General features: G+C 36.6%; 1 long non-coding RNA gene across 1 annotated transcript in view; it reads right to left on the bottom strand.

Annotated features, from left to right (window-relative positions):
- Positions 1-1,497: 1,497 nt before the first annotated feature.
- The window catches only part of LOC308554412, an 86,469-nt gene continuing 68,027 nt past the window's right edge, over positions 1,498-19,939 (bottom strand). The window contains exon 6 of the long non-coding RNA XR_013998407.1: positions 1,498-5,535. This is a non-coding gene — a long non-coding RNA (uncharacterized lncRNA). The remainder of the gene's footprint in view (positions 5,536-19,939) is intronic.

The raw sequence follows: 19,939 nt of genomic DNA, 5'->3' as shown, positions 1-19,939 counted from the left end.
GGATAATGCACTCTCCATACTAAAATTCAAGGGGACATTTTAGAAAGTAGACACATTCAGTTATATTCACTAATCAGCATACTTACATATTGTCCTTTGGAGAAAAAGAATGCATTTGAATTCTGAATGTAGGAGGATCCATCTTACAGAATAATTTTTATTTTTCAGCTTAAAATATATGCCATTTTGCCTTCAAATTAAAGTATATTTTTACTTACTAATTAAGATTCTTAAATCTGAAACTACAGCTCAAGTTCATGGTAGAGAAGGAGCTCTGAAAAACGACAATGGCTTGTGAAATGTAGGTGTGTTTGTAGGTTGCTTAGGTGAAATGAGATGTAGTTAAAAGAGCTAAGGAAGTCAAGGGACTTTGAAACAATGACCTTATTGATGTGCATCATGAAATAATGGGGAGATGATGTCAAGGTGTAAGGAAAGAAAGAGTATGATTCATGTATTAAAATCACAGAAGCAGATAAGGGTCATGAAACTTGGTAGACAAGAACAACAAAGAAAATAGTTTGCTGAGTTTTTGAAGGTACTGAAAACAGTTTTGGAGCAGCAGTAGGAAGCAAGAGGTTTGCTAATTCCCTACCCCAACTAAACCTTGAAGGCATGTTACTGCTCTTGAATTCTCAAGTTATACCGGACAGAGCTCTGTAACAAAATAACTGGCTCCATCATAAACTCAGCAGAAAGCAGCTCACTGCTGCTAGTCAATGATTTAATTTGTCTTTAAAGTGGCTACATTTGCATAAGGTTGTTTCATGCCCTTAAGAACAGAACCCCAACTCATACTTATATACAAATAATCTCACCTTCTATTTAAGTGCCATCAAGACCAGTAGAAATGAACTTCTTCAACATCTCTCCATTTCTCTCCAGAACTCTTAGCTTTTTCACCCACCTTCTCCTCTCTCCCTCCTATTGCAGATAAAGTAATTTTAGGGTTTACTTAATTGTGACCCCATTTCATCTCTTCTTCATCCTTTGAGAGCTTGTCCCATAGTCATGTATCTTTTCTCCTCTCTCTCTCTCTTTCTCTCTCTCTCTTTCTCCTTCCCTCTCCTAGATCCTTTCCCTCAAATCTAAGACTGAAAATATGCTAATGTGCCTGCTCCCATCACACCACTGCCCTGCCGATGTTCCCTTTTACTAGTAGATTCCTCAAAATATCATTCTCAGAAAAGGAGCCTCCATTTCCTAATTTTTTCTCTTTGCACTTGCTCCATTGGTCAAGTACCTTGCTCTCTCAGAGATGTAATGATCTGCCAAATCTAAGATGTTTTTCTTCCATCCTATCTTTTTTAAAATTAATTTATTTTTTTTATCTAAGCTTACTTCTTTTTAAATTTTATTTTTCAATTACAGTTTATATTCAATATTATTTTGTATTAGTTTCAGATGTACAGCATAGTGGTTAGACAATCATATACTTTACAAAGTGTCTAAGCCTACTTCTTTTTTTGTTTTATTTTGTTTTGTTTATTTTTGTTTAAAATATTACAGATGTCCCTTTTTCTCCCCAATGACTAATTCCACCCCGTCCCATCCCCCTCCCCAGTCCCTCTCCCCACCATTGTCCATGTCCTTGGGTTGTGCATATATGATCAGTAGATGAGTGGGTAAAAAAGGTGTGGAACATATACACCATGGAATACTATGCAGCTGTAAAGAAGGACCTTGTACCCTTTGGGACAGTATGGATGGACCTGGAGAATATTATGCTAAGTGAAATAAGCCAGGCAGAGAAAGACAAACATCACATGATCTCACTTATATGTGGAATCTAAAGAACTTAATAAACTGATGAACAGAATAGAATCAATGACATGGAAGCATAGATCAGACTGACAAATGTCAGAGGGATGGAGGAGGGTGGGTGGGTAGAGGGGGAGAGAGTAACCAAAGAATTTATATGCATATATGCACAATCTTCCATCCTATCTTGAACTGCTCTGATCCTTTACATCATAGCTCTTCTCCAGTGCCTTCCATGATGCTGTTTTCTCAAATTGTTCATTTTAGGATTTTTTTTAAGACTGTTATTTCTCATTCTGCTCCCCCAAACAGAAGTTTCCAGTTTCTATCCCTGTATGTTCCTTCCATGTAAAACCACCTGTAATAGACTAGCTTTAACTATCATTTCTAAACAAATCTGCATGTTGACCATCAGTTACATCACAAGCTTTCTCTCATCTCAACATTTCCTTCTGATCATCGCTACAAAGATGCCTTACAAGCACCATACACTAAGCCCAACACCCTTCTCAGATCATCCAGTGTCATAACTTTGGGCCTTTCTGATTGCAGTGTCCCCTTTTCCTCAAACTCAAAGAGATATTAAATCCTGTGCATTCCCCCTTTCTAGTATCTCAGACAATCTCTCCTCTGTTTCTATCAGCACCCTCTTCACTATCTTTCATTTGGTAGTAAACAATGCTTTTAAAAGACTACCTTTAAAAATTGGAGCATGAATTTAAGAAGTTGGAACCTAATACATATAAACATGGCAAAAAAGTCTTGAAAGCTGGGGTTTCCTCCCTCCAACATCTTCTTTAAAGTATTTTCTAGTCTCTCACTCTCATCTGCCATTAACAGCAAGCTTCCAGAAATACTGCAAAAGAGAGAACATTCTTGAGATTCCCAGAACCTTTTCATTCTGAAAAAAAAAAAAAAAAAAAATTTAATTACTTTGTTTTAGAAGGAGGAAAAGAGAAACATTGATTTGTTGTTCCACTTATTTATACATTCATTGATTGATTCTTGTATGTGCCCTGACCAGGGATTGAACCCGAGACCTTGGTGTATCAGGACATTGCTCTAATCAACTGAGCTACCCAACCAGGGCATCACTCTTTTGTCAATATTCAGAGACTGTCTTAGATTTCATTTTACCCTCTGGCTTCACCGGATCTCCCAGCTGAGTGCCTGTCTTCTCTAGGCATTGTCCCTAGCTGCTTCTCTAGTCCCTCTTTCAAATTTGTCTTCTTTTTTTTAATCATGGTATTGTTGAAGGGGTTTGAAATTTGGATTCAGAAAAGACTAATATCATATCCCACCTCTGCAAACTACTGCCTTTGAGACTTTGGAGAAATATTTTGTAATATTTCTAGGTTTCTTCAGATCTGTGAAAAGGGTTGGTAACACCTACCTGAGCATGACTTGTGAAGATTAAGTGAAATAATACATGTAAGGCACATATCATACAAAGTAAACACTCAAGAAACATTAGCTCCTTCTAAGTTGATACCAATTTACATTAATGTAATACAATATCAGGTACTATTTGGTGGTATCCCTTCAGGAATAGCAATATGGTCTTGCAGACAATACCTGAGGGAAGGTACATTTCTGATAAACATAGCTGGCATTTAAGAAGATTCTTCCTACCACCCTTTTAAGCAATTCCTACTTTGCTTTATTCTCTATATTATCTTTATGTCAATATGGGTAAAATTATTTTTATGTTCTAATTTATTTACTAAAATGCTTTAAAATGTCATTTTTTTCTACCAGATGGAATCAGGAGTTGAAGTGACTTTGAAAGTATGAGCATGCTAGTGAGGTTGACTAAAAACTGAGGGCGAGGATGAAGGGCCCGAGTTTTAGGTGAGAGGTGGCAATGTTGTCAGACAGATGGCAGGGGATAAACTGAGAGGCACAAAGGATGGGCTGGCAGGCGCAGGTACCCCTTTCTCATAGCCAAGATTCAGGGCGATTTGGAAGTGTGAAGAGGAGTGAAAACCCAGGTGGACAGTCTTTCTTAACTAATTAATTAGTCTTGCCTGAAAGAAAGAAAAAAACAACACACACACTTTTATGTAAAAATCACTGCAGATCCTACAGTGTTGTATGTTTAAAGATTTTGGATTAGGTTTTGCCATAACAGACTGCAATGGGCACTCTGTGTGCTACTTTTCATCTCAAAATTTTTGCTTAGGGTGTGAGCATATGATTCATATTCTCGCAGTTTATGGCCATCAATAAAATTCTCTTGGGCTAATGTTGATTTCAAGGTAGGTTACATTTCTGTAATTCTATCTTTACCACTTAATATTTTTTTCTCCTCAGGGTCATGTTTTAAATGTGACCTAAAAGAGCAAAGTCTTTGAAGAGTCTTCAGCATAATAGTCAGGTTTGTAGGCTGTGAAGCCAGATGGCCCAGTTTCTAAAGCTAATTCTACCCCTTACCAGCTATATGACCTTGGGTATTCACTTAACTTCTTCTAGCTTCAGTTTTCTTACATATAAAATGAGAATAGTAATGGTAATCTCCCAGTGCTAATGAGAATATTAAACAAATTAATATATGTAAAGTCCTCAAATCATGCCTGGCAAGTAGTTTTAAGTTAGCTACTAGCCTGGCACCTAGTAAATGCTATATGAGTGTTAGCTATTGCTGCTGCTAGAAGCTGTCAGAGTAAATTCCACATGCTATATTATTACTTAAAACAGTAAACTGATCTATCATCTTAGAGGAATTTATTCAAGCATGCCAGATAAATGTCTAAATACACTTACTCATCAAACCAAACATGAATTTACCCCATAAGTTGAAGAGAAGCACAGTGAAAACAACCATTTTTTAACAGAAAATAGTTTATGTTTTAGTAACTTAATATAGAGCTAAATAGTTTATAAAAGCATTTGGCAGACTCTAATGTTGATCAAGTTCAGAAATAATGTGAGAACAAAATAAAAGGATTATTCAATGAATTATCATTTCGCTCAATAAGCAATTAACATATGCTTGCCCTATCCTGAAGTTTGGAGTTTAATACAGTAAAGAAAACTCAGGTAAATAATTTTAAATCATGATCCTGAGCACAATGATAGTCAAGTGTGAAATGATAAGGGAACATTCAGAAGGAAGCTATTTGTATGTGTGGGAGTACTTGGTGGTGATGGTTTGGGACTGGCCATTGGAAAGCAAGCATGGATCCCTATCCTTAAGTTAAATCTCTAGTGTACAGAGAATAGAAACTCATGGCATCAATATTCTCTCGTTGTTACATTAAACTTTTTTCAGCTAAGTCTGTGAAAAATATAAGAATAACATATAGGCTTGATCCCAAAACACAAAGCATTCAGTCTTCAAATTTAGTAGGAAAAAAATAATTAGACCAAAAATATTAATGCATTATATTAATGCAACATTGTAATTGATATTTGAATGCCTGGGAGAGAAAAAAAATGCCAAAGCTTACTGCAAACCATAGACAGAACTTTAGGAGAAATATCTGAGAACGTTTCTTCTTGATTCCTATGTCGTCCCTGGGATAATGTGATTGATCAGGTCCCTCACATAACAATTAGCACCATGGAAGTACACAGGTAGACGCTCAGCAAGATAGGAAGACAGATCTTTCCTGGACATTGTTCCCATAGTAACAGCCACTCAAGCTCCTTCATACAGCCATCCAGATCTTCCCTGGTCAAGTGTGAAGTCCCAAAGCACAGGTAGCTTCTTGATCTCGTTCAACATTATGCAGCCAAAATGAATCAAACTTTTCTTCTTCTTTAAAGAAAAATCTGTAAGAAAATAAGTTCAAAAATGGAAATACATCTTGGGTAATATTAAGTGGGTTTTTGAACTTTTAAATACCTTTTTAAAGTTTCTTAAACTTCACTAGATGCATGACACACAAATTAAAGTATTTGACAGGTTTCACAGTATAATGTCAAAACATAAACTACCAATAGACATAAAGACTTTTTAAACGGCTAAGCTTTTTGATCATCATGAGGTTCTAACTCTGACACTCCACACTGAGTGGGAGCTTAGGAATTTAGGAAGATAAAATCTTGGGGGCTCAATCACAGGAAATTTGAGTAGTGCCCTGTGGTAATTGGTTCACTCTGATGCTAACATTGGCACCATTGCTCCAATTATATAGACATAATTAAAAGAGTCAGTCACCTGCTATAGCCAATTAGGAAACCTAATGCAAAGAGAGGTCCCATGCATAATAACAACAAAAATACAAAATACAAAGGAAGACATTTGACAAGAAGTGGGCAAGACCTAAATAAGTAAAATTGTAAAATTATGTATGATGCATATATTAAAGAAAAAAAGCTTTGAGAAACTGGAACACCTTATCATTCTCTGGCCAGATTAGCTAAGGCATCACTCTTTTCTATTCTACTAGCCCTATTGCTATCTAAAAGGTCAGATGCAAAAAGTAGCTTTGGCCTGCAACAAACAAATGTCTTGTCTCCTTGTTTGTTTATTTATGTTCTGTCTTGGAATGCTAAAATAAGCTGTGAATGCAAGTATTTTTTCTTTCATGTTACTCACACCTGGCACACTCATTCTGAGAATTCTTAATATGTAAAGAGATATTATAACCCAATACATAAGTTCTTGCTGCAGAAAAATAAAACTTTAAATGCATAAATAATAAAAGCAGCCCTGGTCAGTGTTACTCAGTGGTTAGAACACTGAACCCTCACACCGAGGGTCATGGGTTTGATTTCTGGTCAAGGACATGGTACCTGGGTTGCAGATTCGCTCCTTGCCCTTTGGTAAGGGTGCATTGGGGAGGCAACAAGTCGATATGTCTCTCTCACATCATGTTTCTCTCTCTCTCCCTTCCCCTCCCTCCCATCCACTCTCTCTGAAAAGCAATGGAAAAAATATCCTCAGATGAGGATTTTAAAAGAAGGAAAAAGACGAAAAGACAAGAAAAAAAGAAAAGGGAAGGGAAGGGAAGGGAAGGGAAGGGAAGGGAAGGGAAGGGAAGGGAAGGGAAGGGAAGGGAAGGGAAGGGAAGGGAAGGGAAGGGAAGGGAAGGGAAGGGAAGGGAAGGGAAGGAAAGGAAAGGAAAGGAAAGGAAAGGAAAGGAAAGGAAAGGAAAGGAAAGGAAAGGAAAGGAAAGGAAAGGAAAGGAAAGGAAAGGAAAGGAAAGGAAAGGAAAGGAAAGGAAAGGAAAGGAAGGGAAAGGAAGGGAAAGGAAAGGGAAGGGAAGGATCTCTTACCCTTTGGGACAGCATGGAATGATCTAGAGAATATTGTGCTAAGCGAAATAAGCCAGGCAGAGAAAGACAAGTATCACATGGTCTCACTCATATGTGGAATCTAATGAACAAAATAACAGACTGAGGAATCTCAGAGAGAAGGTGGGGGTGGGTGGGTGGGGAGAGATTAACCAAAGAATTTATATTCATGTACACATAATCCATGGACATAGATAATAGTGTGGTGAAGGCCTGGTGGGGGGGCAGGAGGGGTTTAATAGGAAAAAAAGGGGGATATATGTAATGCTTTCAACAATAAAGATAAATAAGTAAATAAGGGGAAAAAGAAAATACATGAGATAGCACTTTGCCCGTTAGTTTTTGTAAATAATTTGGCAATATGTATCAAAAATGTAAATTGTGTATGCCCTTTGATCCAGTACTTCTACTTTTTATGAAGGAATAGGATATTCACCAAAAAAGAGTATGCACGTGGATCCTCAGTACAGAGTTCCCTCTAATAGAAAAATGGAAAAGCCTAAATATCCACTAGTGTACTAATGAGTATATTAGGTACGGGACAGCCAGGTGAAGTAATAATATGAAGACATTAAACATTGTGTTTCAATGAATAAGAAAAGATTTGGGGAAATATACAGAAAATTGATGGCACAAAGAGCCAAACAGAATGCACTACTGCCTGTATAGTTCAGATGCATCTGTGTGTGTGTGTGTGTGTGTGCGCGTGTGTATACACAAACACACCAAAATTAATAATGACTCTCCCTGGGTGTTGCAAATTTTATTTCCCTTAATATGCCTTCCTTTATATTTCATAAGGTCTACAGTGAAACTTGCATTAATTTCATAATTTTAAGGTCAATTAAAGTTATTATTTTTAATTGCCAGTTGCTTTATTTTTAAAAAATAACTCAGAAATTTAGCTCTTGAAACTACAGAGGGCATATAAAAGGGAATGTTGTCTGATGAGTATAGTCTGTTTCATTGGAGAAAACTTACTCTCATATATATTTCTACTTAGTTTCACATTGAACCATGTAGTTTTTATTTTTATGTTTTCTTTAAGTTTTGGCATATTATGGTAGTTGATCTAATTTTTTCACAGGTTAAAATGCAAGCATTTTATTTGTGTGTTCTGATGCTATTGGCCCAAATTCTTGCTTTAAATCTCATTGTCGCCCGGCCGGACATGGCTCAGCGGTTGAGCATCGACCTAAGATCCAGGAGATCGAGGTTTGATTCCCAGTCAAGGCACGTGCCCGGGCTGCGGGCTTAATTCCCAATGACTCATCATTGATGTTTCTGTCTGTCTCTCTCTCCCTCTCCTTTCCTCTCTCTGAAATAAAGATATAAAAAAATAAATAAATAAATCTCATTGTCAATGTTCATTTTCATCCTTAATTCAGTATAAAAGGCAAAGTTCTTGCCACATTCACTTCCCTCCATGTAGCCAGACTTGAGTCACCATATTCTTCTCAAGTCCATCCATGGCAGCTGCTGAGAAAATGACAAGATTTTCATACATAGGCTGATCTTGCAGACTCCAGACTAAACCCGCTTCTTATCACAAAGGGCTTGGGTTGTGTCCACTGAGCCTCAGACAACATATGCAAGATCACCCACTAAGTCGGAAACCACACTCCTGATGCAACTGTGCTGTTCTAAATAATCTTAAACATAATGAATTTTAAGACAGTCATTTTTCTCTGGACCAGGTTGAGGTAACTCTCTGTTCCTGACCTAACTCCAAATTTATACAAATTTAAGTTTCTCCCCAGCCCCCTGAAATCCTAGAATAGGAAGGAGAAGTGAACATGAACAATGCCTGGCCCTCCCTCTCGTGGGGAGGTTTGTGGTTTTTTACAAGTTTTTTTCAGTTAGCTCCCCTCATCACCTCTGTTAATGGTACTTCTGCCCCTGCGGTGACCCTTCACCAAGTGGTTCAGTGAAATGGTGGAGTCACTAATGTGAAGACTCAGGGAAGGTTCCCTTCCTCAGAGTTCCCATTGGCCCTTTGCACAACATGCAGTCACAGTTTACTCTCTGCTAGGCCCTCTCCCCATCACTCTGCTGCTTTCAGAATTCTCCCTATGGGGGCAGGGGCCAGATCTTATGGCCCTCAGATTCAAGCAATTGTAAAACTCTTCAAATGCTTCTTCTGAAGGCAACCCTCTTCACTTGATAAGAGGTAAGGGAAAAGACCATAATGAAGGGAGGATTGTGGGAGTTAAACGGTCCTTTCCACTTTTTCTCTTTCATAACCTACAGATGAGCAACAGACTAAGGTTGCAGAAATGTCTTCATACTCTGCATGTGCTATAAAGATAATATAGCAACTTGCTTCTGGATGTGAACGGATTGGGCACAAATCAAATTAACACTTCTGCTTGAACTCCAAAACAACAGGAAGGGCAACGTTTAACATTATTTTAGATGCATGTATAGTATTTATTTATATATACATGATACTCCTGTACTTCTACATTACATATAATGCATTCAGAGTGTGGTATATCCAGGTATCATAACATAGAGATAGATAAATTTGGATAAGGAGAGGGACAGAAAAGAGTTATATAAACCCATACATTATTTAAATCCTGAAATATGACTTAGAGCAGCATTACATCTTTAACATCTTTAATTAAGCTAACTTAATTTTAACTTTTACATAAATTAATTGTAACATTTTTAAAAGTTTATTCCTAGTACCTCTGTCTGTAGCTACAACTCTCACTTATCTTTAGGATCTAACTGAGCACATTAAGATCCTCATGAATCTGTTCCTCTGGTCTCAGTCCTAATGACATGCAAAACTATCTTGTAAAGAAACTTGTTTAGATGTTGGTTAAAGTTTTGAAACTTGTGAGAAATCTTGAGGAGGTATCATCTACCAAAGTTTCCCTCAAGCTCTGGGTAAATGCAGTTCAAATGTCTACTTTTTAAAAGTCCATGCATCATCAGAAGTATCTCCATGATGTTCTATTGCCTATAAGGAAATATCAGTGCAGGGACATTCCGAAGGTTTGTATCTGACCTTTCTTTGGTTTTAATCACTGAAGTTCTAGACAGCTTAATAAGTTGAAGGTGCTGGGTCACAGTCTAACTTAATAAGGCCTGCTGCAGAGACTGGTCACCTCTGATTGCTCCCATAAGTCTTAGCACATCTGGTATACTGTCCTTGGATGAGAAATGTTTTCCATAACTTTCCTCTTGTTCACTACCCTGCATATAAATTGTTTTTATTAACCCGAGAATGTTACAGCACTGTATATTTGTGTGAGCTTTTGCCATTTTCAGCTTTATCCTACAGAAAGAGAGTTGATTGTTTTCTCCAAAAAGGAATTAAACACTGTTTATCACCAATGTCTTCTTTTCTATTTTTCTACCCTTACTTAATATGGGTCAAACTAACCTCCAGGTTGACATCAGATTAAAGAACTAAACATTGTAACAAGACTCTTCCAGACAATTTACAATATGCCATAGTTGTGGAAGAAAAGAGCCAGATAAAAACAATAGATCACTTTTAAAGACTTTTCCATAGGACAACATATCCAGATGTAAATATCTAGGAGTATTCAATTGTATATGGAAATATAGATATATAGTTGGGTGATTGGCACATTCCTTTGTCCAGAATGATAAACAAATGGATAGACAATCTATTCTGTTTTATTTCAGTATATTTTACAAATCTAATGAAAGCCATATTTCTTCTTTCTTTGCTATTTCCCATATGGATACTAGTAGCATGGAAGTTGATCCAGATGGAGGAAACTACAGTTTTATAGTATGGTGTTATGTCTGCATCCCCCACCTTAACCTTAGCCATGAAGAATGCATCTCAGAGCCATTATAGCGAAGTAAAGAAAATTGAGTGTCTTTATAAAGAAAGTGGACCAAAGACAACATGACCATATTTTTATTCAGAAAATTCTGCAGGTGGAAGTGGTTTGTGCTGGAATCCATCTTATCTCCCTGAAAGCCAAAATATTTGCATACTGAAGTCATCGGCCATCCCGTCATTGACACTTATCTTCTGAACAAAAACATTGCTTGAATTCTCCTCTGATTAATCCTGCCTAACCTAAATTCATACACAAATGCAATATTTTTCACATAGTATTACACCAAAAATATAAAAAGAAGGAGCAAGTAACTAGATGGTGTCAGAGGACAGCTAGTCATTCTATTAGACATAAAGTGAAGACCAGTTCTGGTCACAATTAAGTAAGTTCCTTGATAGAAGAGTTAGAATTACTCCTGTATCAAAGTAATACCAGTTTTAGAAAGAGTAAAAACAACGTTCTAGTTTTATTATTTTTAATTTGCATATTAAAATGTTGTCCAACCCTGCCTATGTTTTCTCCTATGCCATATTATATGTCACTAATATAAATCTCTGTACAAAACACTGGTTTTGCCATGTCACTTCAACATTAGCAAGACTAAACCCTTACTCTTGTATATTCTTTCTCTCTTCAGTTACATACCATAATTCCCTCACTCACCCAGTGACTCAGTTTTTTGGTTGTCATTTACATTCTAGTATGCAACCACTCTTTCAGATTTTCTTTTAGCTTCATAACATACAACTCACTTGTAAAGGAAGCTTCATGTGACTCCAATATAAAAGTATTAGATTAACATTTTTAACAGCTTTGTCTACTCCCATGAACCTAGCTACCAGATACATCACCATGCAGATATCACCCAAGCCTACCTGCTGTTCTTCACTCTCTCATTCATTTCCTCACTGACATCCTTATCTAGACAATATTAAAATGCAACTCCTTATAGCTCTCCCTTATACCTGCAAGATCATCTTCCCCATCACATATACGCTGCCTGATCCTTTAGCTATCTTATCACATTGCACACCTAATAATTTTATTTCATGTTTTATATAGTACTGCCCACACTTCCACATCTTTAAGAATACCTCTATTAGATATTCACAGAAACGTTGGGTTTGAATTTACTATCATAATTGTATAATGATCAATCCTGAAAGAGGCTCAAAGACCTTCTATTCCATCTCTTACACTTGCAGTTAAGGGAAAATCCTCTAGGTGGCAAAGACAGGATCAAAACACCAATCAATAGATTTCAAGTTCATAACTCTTACAGCAAAGCATGCATTTACAACCCAGAAAAACTGCTGCAAATTAGTCCTCTGCAAAATATCAGTATTAAAAATGTCACTACTCTCTACTCTCTTATATTAGGGTTCTCCAGAGAATCAGAATCAATAGGCAAAATACAGATATCTATAAGAGGAGAATTATTATAGGAATCAGCTCACATGATTACAGAGGCTGAGAAGTCTCAAGATCTGCTATCTGCAAACTGGAGAATCAGGAAAGTCAGGGGTATAATTTGGTCTGAGTCTGAAGGCCTGAGAACCACGGGAGCTGATCATGTAATTCCCGGTCTGAAGGGTGTAAGTCCTAGAGTTGGAAGGCCTGAGAACCAGGAGATTCAGTGTTTAAGATCAGGAGAAAATGGACAGTCCAGTTCAATAACAAAGAGAGAATTCCCCTTTTTTCTACCTTTTTGTTCTATTTGGTCCCTCAACCAATTGGTTGATGCAAATCCACATTGGTAAGGGGATCTTTTTTCCCCGTTCTACTGATTTAAATGCTAATCTCTTCCAGAGACATTCTCACGGAGACACACAGAAATAATACCAACTGGGTATCCCAGTCAAGTTGAAACATATGATTAACCATCACAATTGCTAAGGTCTTCCAGCAGATCCCAAGCCATGTAGATGGCACACTGTGCTTCAAAATTTGTCATTCCCCTGCCTCAGTCTTTACTCCATTATTTTCTCAGGCCACTTACTCACTTTTACTACATCTCTTGGGTCTCCTTTTTTGCCTAAAAGCCATTCCATAAGCATTCTCTTCCAAACCACTACAGCCATTTAAATTTTAACTGCCTCTATTTAAAAGGTTCCTAAAGATTCGCTTCCTTTAACTTCTCAGAATAGGTAACCTCCTTTATCAGTGTTGATAGTATCATACTTCTGATGATAAAAACCACAAATACTGATACTTCTGAGGAGTCCATCTTTGTGAAAACACTGAAAATATGTATGACCATGCACCAATTCAAGTACTCTTGGACTCACCTGTCTCTTGTCCCAGTGTCCATTACACAACTGTCTCTGAATGGGTTCTGACCAACTTCATGCAGGCACACTCTAACAGCTGTTCATAAGCAGAGGAACAAAGTTGAAGGATTGGAGATAAGGAAGTTTTGAGTAGAGATATTGAGATATTGTGAGTTATAATAAGAAAATACATTACTTATATAAAAACACTTGTAACTTCCTAAGTGATAAGAGTGATAAAGATGTTTTTTGTTATATGAATATGGTGACCTTCAGAAAGCACCTAAGGATATGTCAGAGGAACCAGTTGTGATTAGAGGGTTAGAATTTTCAATCCCCATACCCCCTTACCTCTGGGGGGGGGGGTTCAATTGATGGCCAATGGCCAATGACTTAATTAACCCCACCTATGTAATGAAGTCTCCATAAACAACCAAAATGATGGGATTCAGAGAGCTTTTGGTTTTTTGGTGAACAGACCATTAGCTCTCTTACCTTTAGACCTGATAGTATTTTGAGCAAAGTTTGGAGAGATGGTTAAGAATGAGGCTGAAGAGAAGAACAAAGGCCAAATCAAAAAGTTTTAAAGATTCCTTCAATCCATAAAAGATTTGTTAATCTATTATCACACCGGTAACCTGAAAGAGAGGTAAATTTCAGTTTTCAAAGTGCCTTTTTAAAAAAATAATAATAAATTTTGAGATAACTAATGATATTCCTGCATTTGAAGCAGATCTCTTTCCAGCCTTCAAAGCATAAACTTCTTCATTTGCTTGTGTCTTCTGCATACCTCCCTCCATAAAATCAATATTGGAGATGAGAGATTTTTATTATGAGTAGCCTCATAGAATTTCATAGTTGGAAGGCATTTTAAAGGGCATCTGGTTTAATCTTCTTAGTTTTCCTATTTTTTAATCTCAAAAATGCACTACATTTTTAGTAAGAATTATAAAATAAAATACAAACAAATAGCAAGCTAAAGTTTTCATATAAATTGAGATTCTCCCAAAACTGAGTTAACAGCATCTATAATTCATATTTTGCAAACCCAAATGTTTTTAGGTAGCAGGCAGGTAAAGATTATGGGTGAAATGAAATTAGTGTACAATGGTAGAGTATGGTACAGACCTCTCAGTTAACCAGAGAGTGTGTCTCTTATAAAGACATTCAAAAAAAATTTTTAATTGAGTTCCATATCTGTGAGCTCATCTGTGGCTTCCAATACATAGAATCAAGCTGGATATAGATGGTGTTTACCAAAATTAGATGAACACCAAAATCACTGGGAAATCTTCTAAAACATTAACATCTTGTGGTTCTGCCTTACAGTGTTTGTATAGTGTGTTTTCGTTTGTCTTGGTTTCATAGTTTGTCTATCTCTTTGGTTAGAGAAATCACTGATTTAGGTGCATTTATTCAGCAAATAGTTTATCTAATGTTAAATATTTGTCAGGGACTGTTTAGGTGCTAAGGATATAGTGGCAAATAAGCTTGTTTTCTTAATCTCATAAAACCTACATTCTAAGTAACGTAATAAAAATAAGCCTGTAGCTACTCTTAATGATATTCTGATAAAGTAAATTTTATTTACCATATTAGCCAAGGGTTAATTAAGGTTTCAATTGGTCATTTAAAGAAAAAATACTGCCTCACCTATGAGCAAAACAAAATCATAAAATCATAATATCTTCCAATCTTTTATAACTTCTAATATTTAGAAATAGTAATTCTACTCAATAGTCTATTTATACAACTTGATTTTATAAATTCAGCTTTATAAAACCATGAGGATAGAATAACTTACATAAGGTTTACTCAACCAATATTAAATTATTCTTTGAAATTTCAATACCATTCAAAACAGAATGTTAAAAAATTAAAAATATTTAAGAGATAGGATTCATCTATTTTCTTCTATGAACTTGGCATGCCTTAATACATACCTCTCAGTGTTGTCTTCTGTTTTTTAGTTAATTTTTAAGAGCTGACCATAGGAGGTAGGTTTATAATCCAGAATACAAAAAAAAGTTGTTTAAGACAACTATTCCATGGCCTCTTGCCATGACAGAATTTTCCCTAAGAACGTTGCATTTTTTTATTTTGAGTCATGTCAAATAGTTTCTTCCACTTCCACCCACCCTGGTCTTATCCACTGGGTGGTCAGCATACTATCTACTTAAAAACAGCTGGGGGAGAAAAACTACCCTGAATAACCTCCATTTTTATATAAAAATTATAACTCCCAAGAGATTCAAAGCACTATAATCCTGACTTGCTGACCTCGGCCAACTGTTGTGGCTGCTCACAAACGAACCCAATTTTCTAAAGAAATTAGAAAAACTCTGGAATGTGGTTTTTGGCCAGAATAAACTCAACCTAGATAGAGGGGAAGAGACTGTCCATTTTATTTTTTAGGGTAATATCTATTACACTGAAGCCCTAGTAAACACTCAGACACACCAAGATTTTATTTTTTTACATTTTGGCTGCACATTAATTTCAGGTGGACATTCCTTTATCCAAGGTTCTTCGTGGGTAAGCAGCTGCATTGTGGAATTATTCTGGTAGTTAAACAAAAATAAAATGTTATTCCTTTTGAAGTGGTTAACATAAGATTCTTCAGATATCAAAGACGGAACCATGTAGCATTAGCTAAAAATATTCTCATTAGAACTAGTTATTTGTTCTCATCTATTTTGTTTATTCAAACATATTATTCAGTGTCTACTATGTGAAAGGCACTAGGTAAAGTGTTTCATTTGTTTGTTTGAGGTAAAAATTAAATTCTTTGCTAACTGAGTAATTCACAGCAATTATGTTATCATCAGCTTATTCCAGTAGATTTCTGAATTTTTATTTTGGGAAAGGAAATTGGTTGGACAAATTCAAATGCATAATATATTTAAAAACAGGATACTCTATTATCCCATATTGGAGGGAAAGAACTCTAGTGTTGCCAGAGTTAATAACTCATATATTTCACAGGAACAAGTTTGTTTGGGGGTAGCTAAAGCATAATAGTCCCTAATGATTTTCCTTTCAAATCTTTCCTGGTTTGATTGTAGATACTGCCTACATTGGCAAAAATAGAAAGAAAAAAAAAGCGTTCTCTTCAAAACACCTCTCATTTTGCATTTAATCAAAGAGCTGACTTCATTTGATCTCTGTTCCACATTGGGATTCACAGTTTAACTTAAAGGAACAGTCTTACCAAGTAGAAGTACCAAGTGTCTGAGGTGGCCCTGAGGGGTAAAGTCTGTGGCAATGTCAAGCGGAGGGTTGGACTGGCGTGCTGGTCGTCCTTACGGCACCGTTTGCCAAGGAAACCCAATCCATGATAAATAGACAAATGTCTGAGGTCACCGAGGCTGTCTCTGATGAGGCAGCTGCCTCCACGCTGTGTTTGTTGTTCTGGGATATTGTAAATACTAATATTTTATAAGCTCTAGTGCAGTTTAGAAATGAATCTCATAAACATAATTCACTATTTTCCAGTTTTCGAGAACACAGAGCCTGAAAGAATCTCACTCTTGGTCAGTATGTAGACTTGGCTCTCAGCTCCACTGGGCTGTGATGGGCAGAGGACTTTCGGGCTTTGCAAAGTCTCAAGTACTCTGCTTTCAAAAAGCAGGGCACGTTCGAGTTTACATAACCAAATATAACTCCTTCTAATTTAAAATAACAGGATAGAGTACCTAAATTTAAAATTTATAAAAAGTGTTACAACATAAATGAAGGAAAACAGTTTGAAAGGATAGGCTAAAAATAGGTTTGATTGTTAAAAAGGCACCGTAATTATTTATTTTATTTTCTAGCCAAAATGAAGGATATATTATATTGCATACAAATCATCAATTGAGGGTATTCTCCTAAAATGCTAAACCTATTAAATTACATTGGTTTTGAATCCTCACCTTCCTTTGTTTTGGGGTCTGGTTTTGAATCCTCACCTTCCTTTGTTTTGGGGTCTGATCTAGATCCACAGCCCCTTTCTCCCTCGTGTGCTTATTTCTGTATTAACAGAACCAAGCCTCCCCTCTTTCTTCATTCTTTCCTTTTCTCTTGTAACTAACTCAAGTCTTTTTTGAAGGTGGTGACTCTTCTGCCCACAAGCCATTTAGCCTTGCTTTGCAAAGAAGTACCTATCCTTATAGGATGCTTACCAGTCTGCTCATTTCCTAGAATTGCAACAACAACAAAAAATAAAGATGCCAAGTCCCTTTTACATACTGGAGACTGACGTGGTTAATTTTATTAGGTAGCTTTAGTGGATATGCAGGCAAATCAAATAAAGACAAAATCTTCATCTTAAATCATGGCAACCAATAAAAATGTATTGATTAATGCATGGCTAAGACAGACACTATGTAAGAGTAATAACGTAGATGAAAATATTTTGCAAGTTCTATAGCACTGTACACACATTCTTGTGATTGTTTTTCCTTTAAGACACTGCACTGAGAGTGAATTAAATAAGAAGCCAATTGCCTATTAAAAACGTAGCCTTAATTAGAGTTGGGAACCCCCCTCTTTGTATTAAAGGGCAATGATGATGGAAAGACCTGCTCCATGTGGGATCTTTCTTTTCTTTATCCTAAGTTGGTGATGCTATTTGGGTAATAACTGATGAAAGGACTAGGGTGCCAACCAATTTGCAGTTAAGTGGCTAATTAAGACCCAAAGCAAAGCTGCCAGGAGGTTGGGTCTCCTAGCTTTAAAGTGACACATAAAAGCAATTAGAACGGGGCTGGCTTTGCTAGGACATATTTAAATTTGGACAAAATTTTGGGCCAGTTATTATTTTATGTTAATATATTCTTTTCTAAGACAGCATCAGAGAGAAAAGGAAATCATTTAGAACATAAGAAATAAATTAGAATATTACTTAGATTCTTGGAATTTCAGATGTGGATAAAAAGCAAAACTATAAAATCATTTCTATGTTTGCATTTATAACGTGGGCACTATATGTAATTAGATCTAATCTTCAAGGAAAAGAGAATAGGTGCATGGAGCACACTGTTATCCAAGAGGAGAAAAATCTCTTCATTCTTGGGTGTGTTGTCACCTGTCTGTCATATTGCATGAGTGTGACACCTAGCCCAGAACGGCAAGGTTTTTAGAATTGTTATATTTCAACTTGGGACAATCATTGTTACATTTAAATATAGCTGCTCTAGTAGCACGGGGGGGAAACAGATTCTTTCTGGGTTTAGAAGAGAAGGTTGGAAGTTGATGAGGAAAATTAGAATTAGAGAAGATGGAAATTATCACACACATTATCCATGTATGAGGGAATGGTGGTTGGGGAGAGTAGATGACTTAAAATCACAGCTCTAATGGCATCTTAGGGTTGTGGGGTAGCACAGTCCATTTATACTTTGCTCTTGTGATTTATGATGTCACCATTAAACCCCTTGATGGCATTATATCCTTGTAATTTGCAGTTGCCTAGCACTTTTTCTATATACAACTCAATAACTCATTGTGTAGCTATTTCACACACACATAAACATACGCATTAGTGTGAATATGTGTGTGCTGAATCTGTCGACAGTGGAAACCATGATTTTTGATGTAATAATAAGTTGGGTTAATAAAAGGCAAGAAATCATGAGCTGGATGTGTAGTCACTGCCTCATCAGCTCTGTCAAGAGGCATCATAAGGAGACATGCACTGCGTGTTACTATAGAGAGATTTCATGTGGATTTTGTATATATTCTTATTAAGAATTAAACAAGCAAAACTACTTGTAAGGTCACCAAAGGTCATCATTGCAGGAAATATGTGAGATTTCACAGAGATAAAGAAAGAAATACATTCAACTCAACATTATAGTAATAGAATTAGAAAATAACAGGATTAGAGATATTAAACCCTCAGGGCTAAATTCTGCTGCCTCCGGAGATATGTGGTTGGGTCTCCTCACTGTCCACAGAATCTCTGTTTCCTTCCAGAGTTTGGTCCTGGCCAGTAATTGTGACACCAGAAGTCTGGGAAAGAGAAGGTTTGGGAACCTTTGCTTTAAGGCTATAATACAAGGAGTCATTAGCATTTCTATGTGGGGTGAGAGGTGATGTTTCTATGTCTCTTATTTCAGCTTTTAAACCAACTTCTGTAATTATTCTCCAATGGAAACATGAATGCCAATGATGTTCTGGGGAGTTATTTTTATTTCTATTTGAATATTTTAGCTCCGATGCTGGATATGCACGGCTGGATCTCTGAGAATGCTGCTCTAAAACACTATATTTATAAAATGACCCAAGAGCACATGCAGCCTGGATTAAATTTATCCCAAGATGAGAGGTTTTATCTCTAATCATCTGCTTGCTCACTAATCTGGGCTCATCTTGTGCAGGTGATGGTTGAGATGTAGCAGCTAAAGTGACCCAGATCCTAAAGGGGCACACACCCCTTTGTCTTGCCTTTGTCTCCCTGAAACATGGAGATAATGAACATGGCTGCTCTGATGAATGAGACTCTTAGTTTGGTATGAGAAAAAGTGGGTTCCTCTTTTTAAAGCAGCGTAATGTAAAAGATGGCAAAACTGAGTTCTCAGGAAAATATTTCTTAAAGATATGGGATAGCTTTTTTACAATGTGTGCGAAATCCACATCAAGTTTATTTCTGAAGAGTATTTCTGTGGAATTGGATTCTTCTCTACTGTATGTCTCATGTCACATTATATTATTTTCACTTGCATCTCATATACTAGACTATGAACTCCTTGAAAAGGGGAACCTTTACTTGCCATTTTTATGTTCCCACCGGAATTCCACACAACTCCAGGCACATTGTAAGCATTCACTAAATATGTACACCTTGAGAAA

This window comes from Miniopterus schreibersii (assembly GCF_964146895.1).
Source record: "Miniopterus schreibersii genome assembly, chromosome: 3".
Classification (NCBI taxonomy): Eukaryota; Metazoa; Chordata; class Mammalia; order Chiroptera; family Miniopteridae; genus Miniopterus; species Miniopterus schreibersii.
This window is presented reverse-complemented; position numbering and strand designations above follow the sequence as displayed.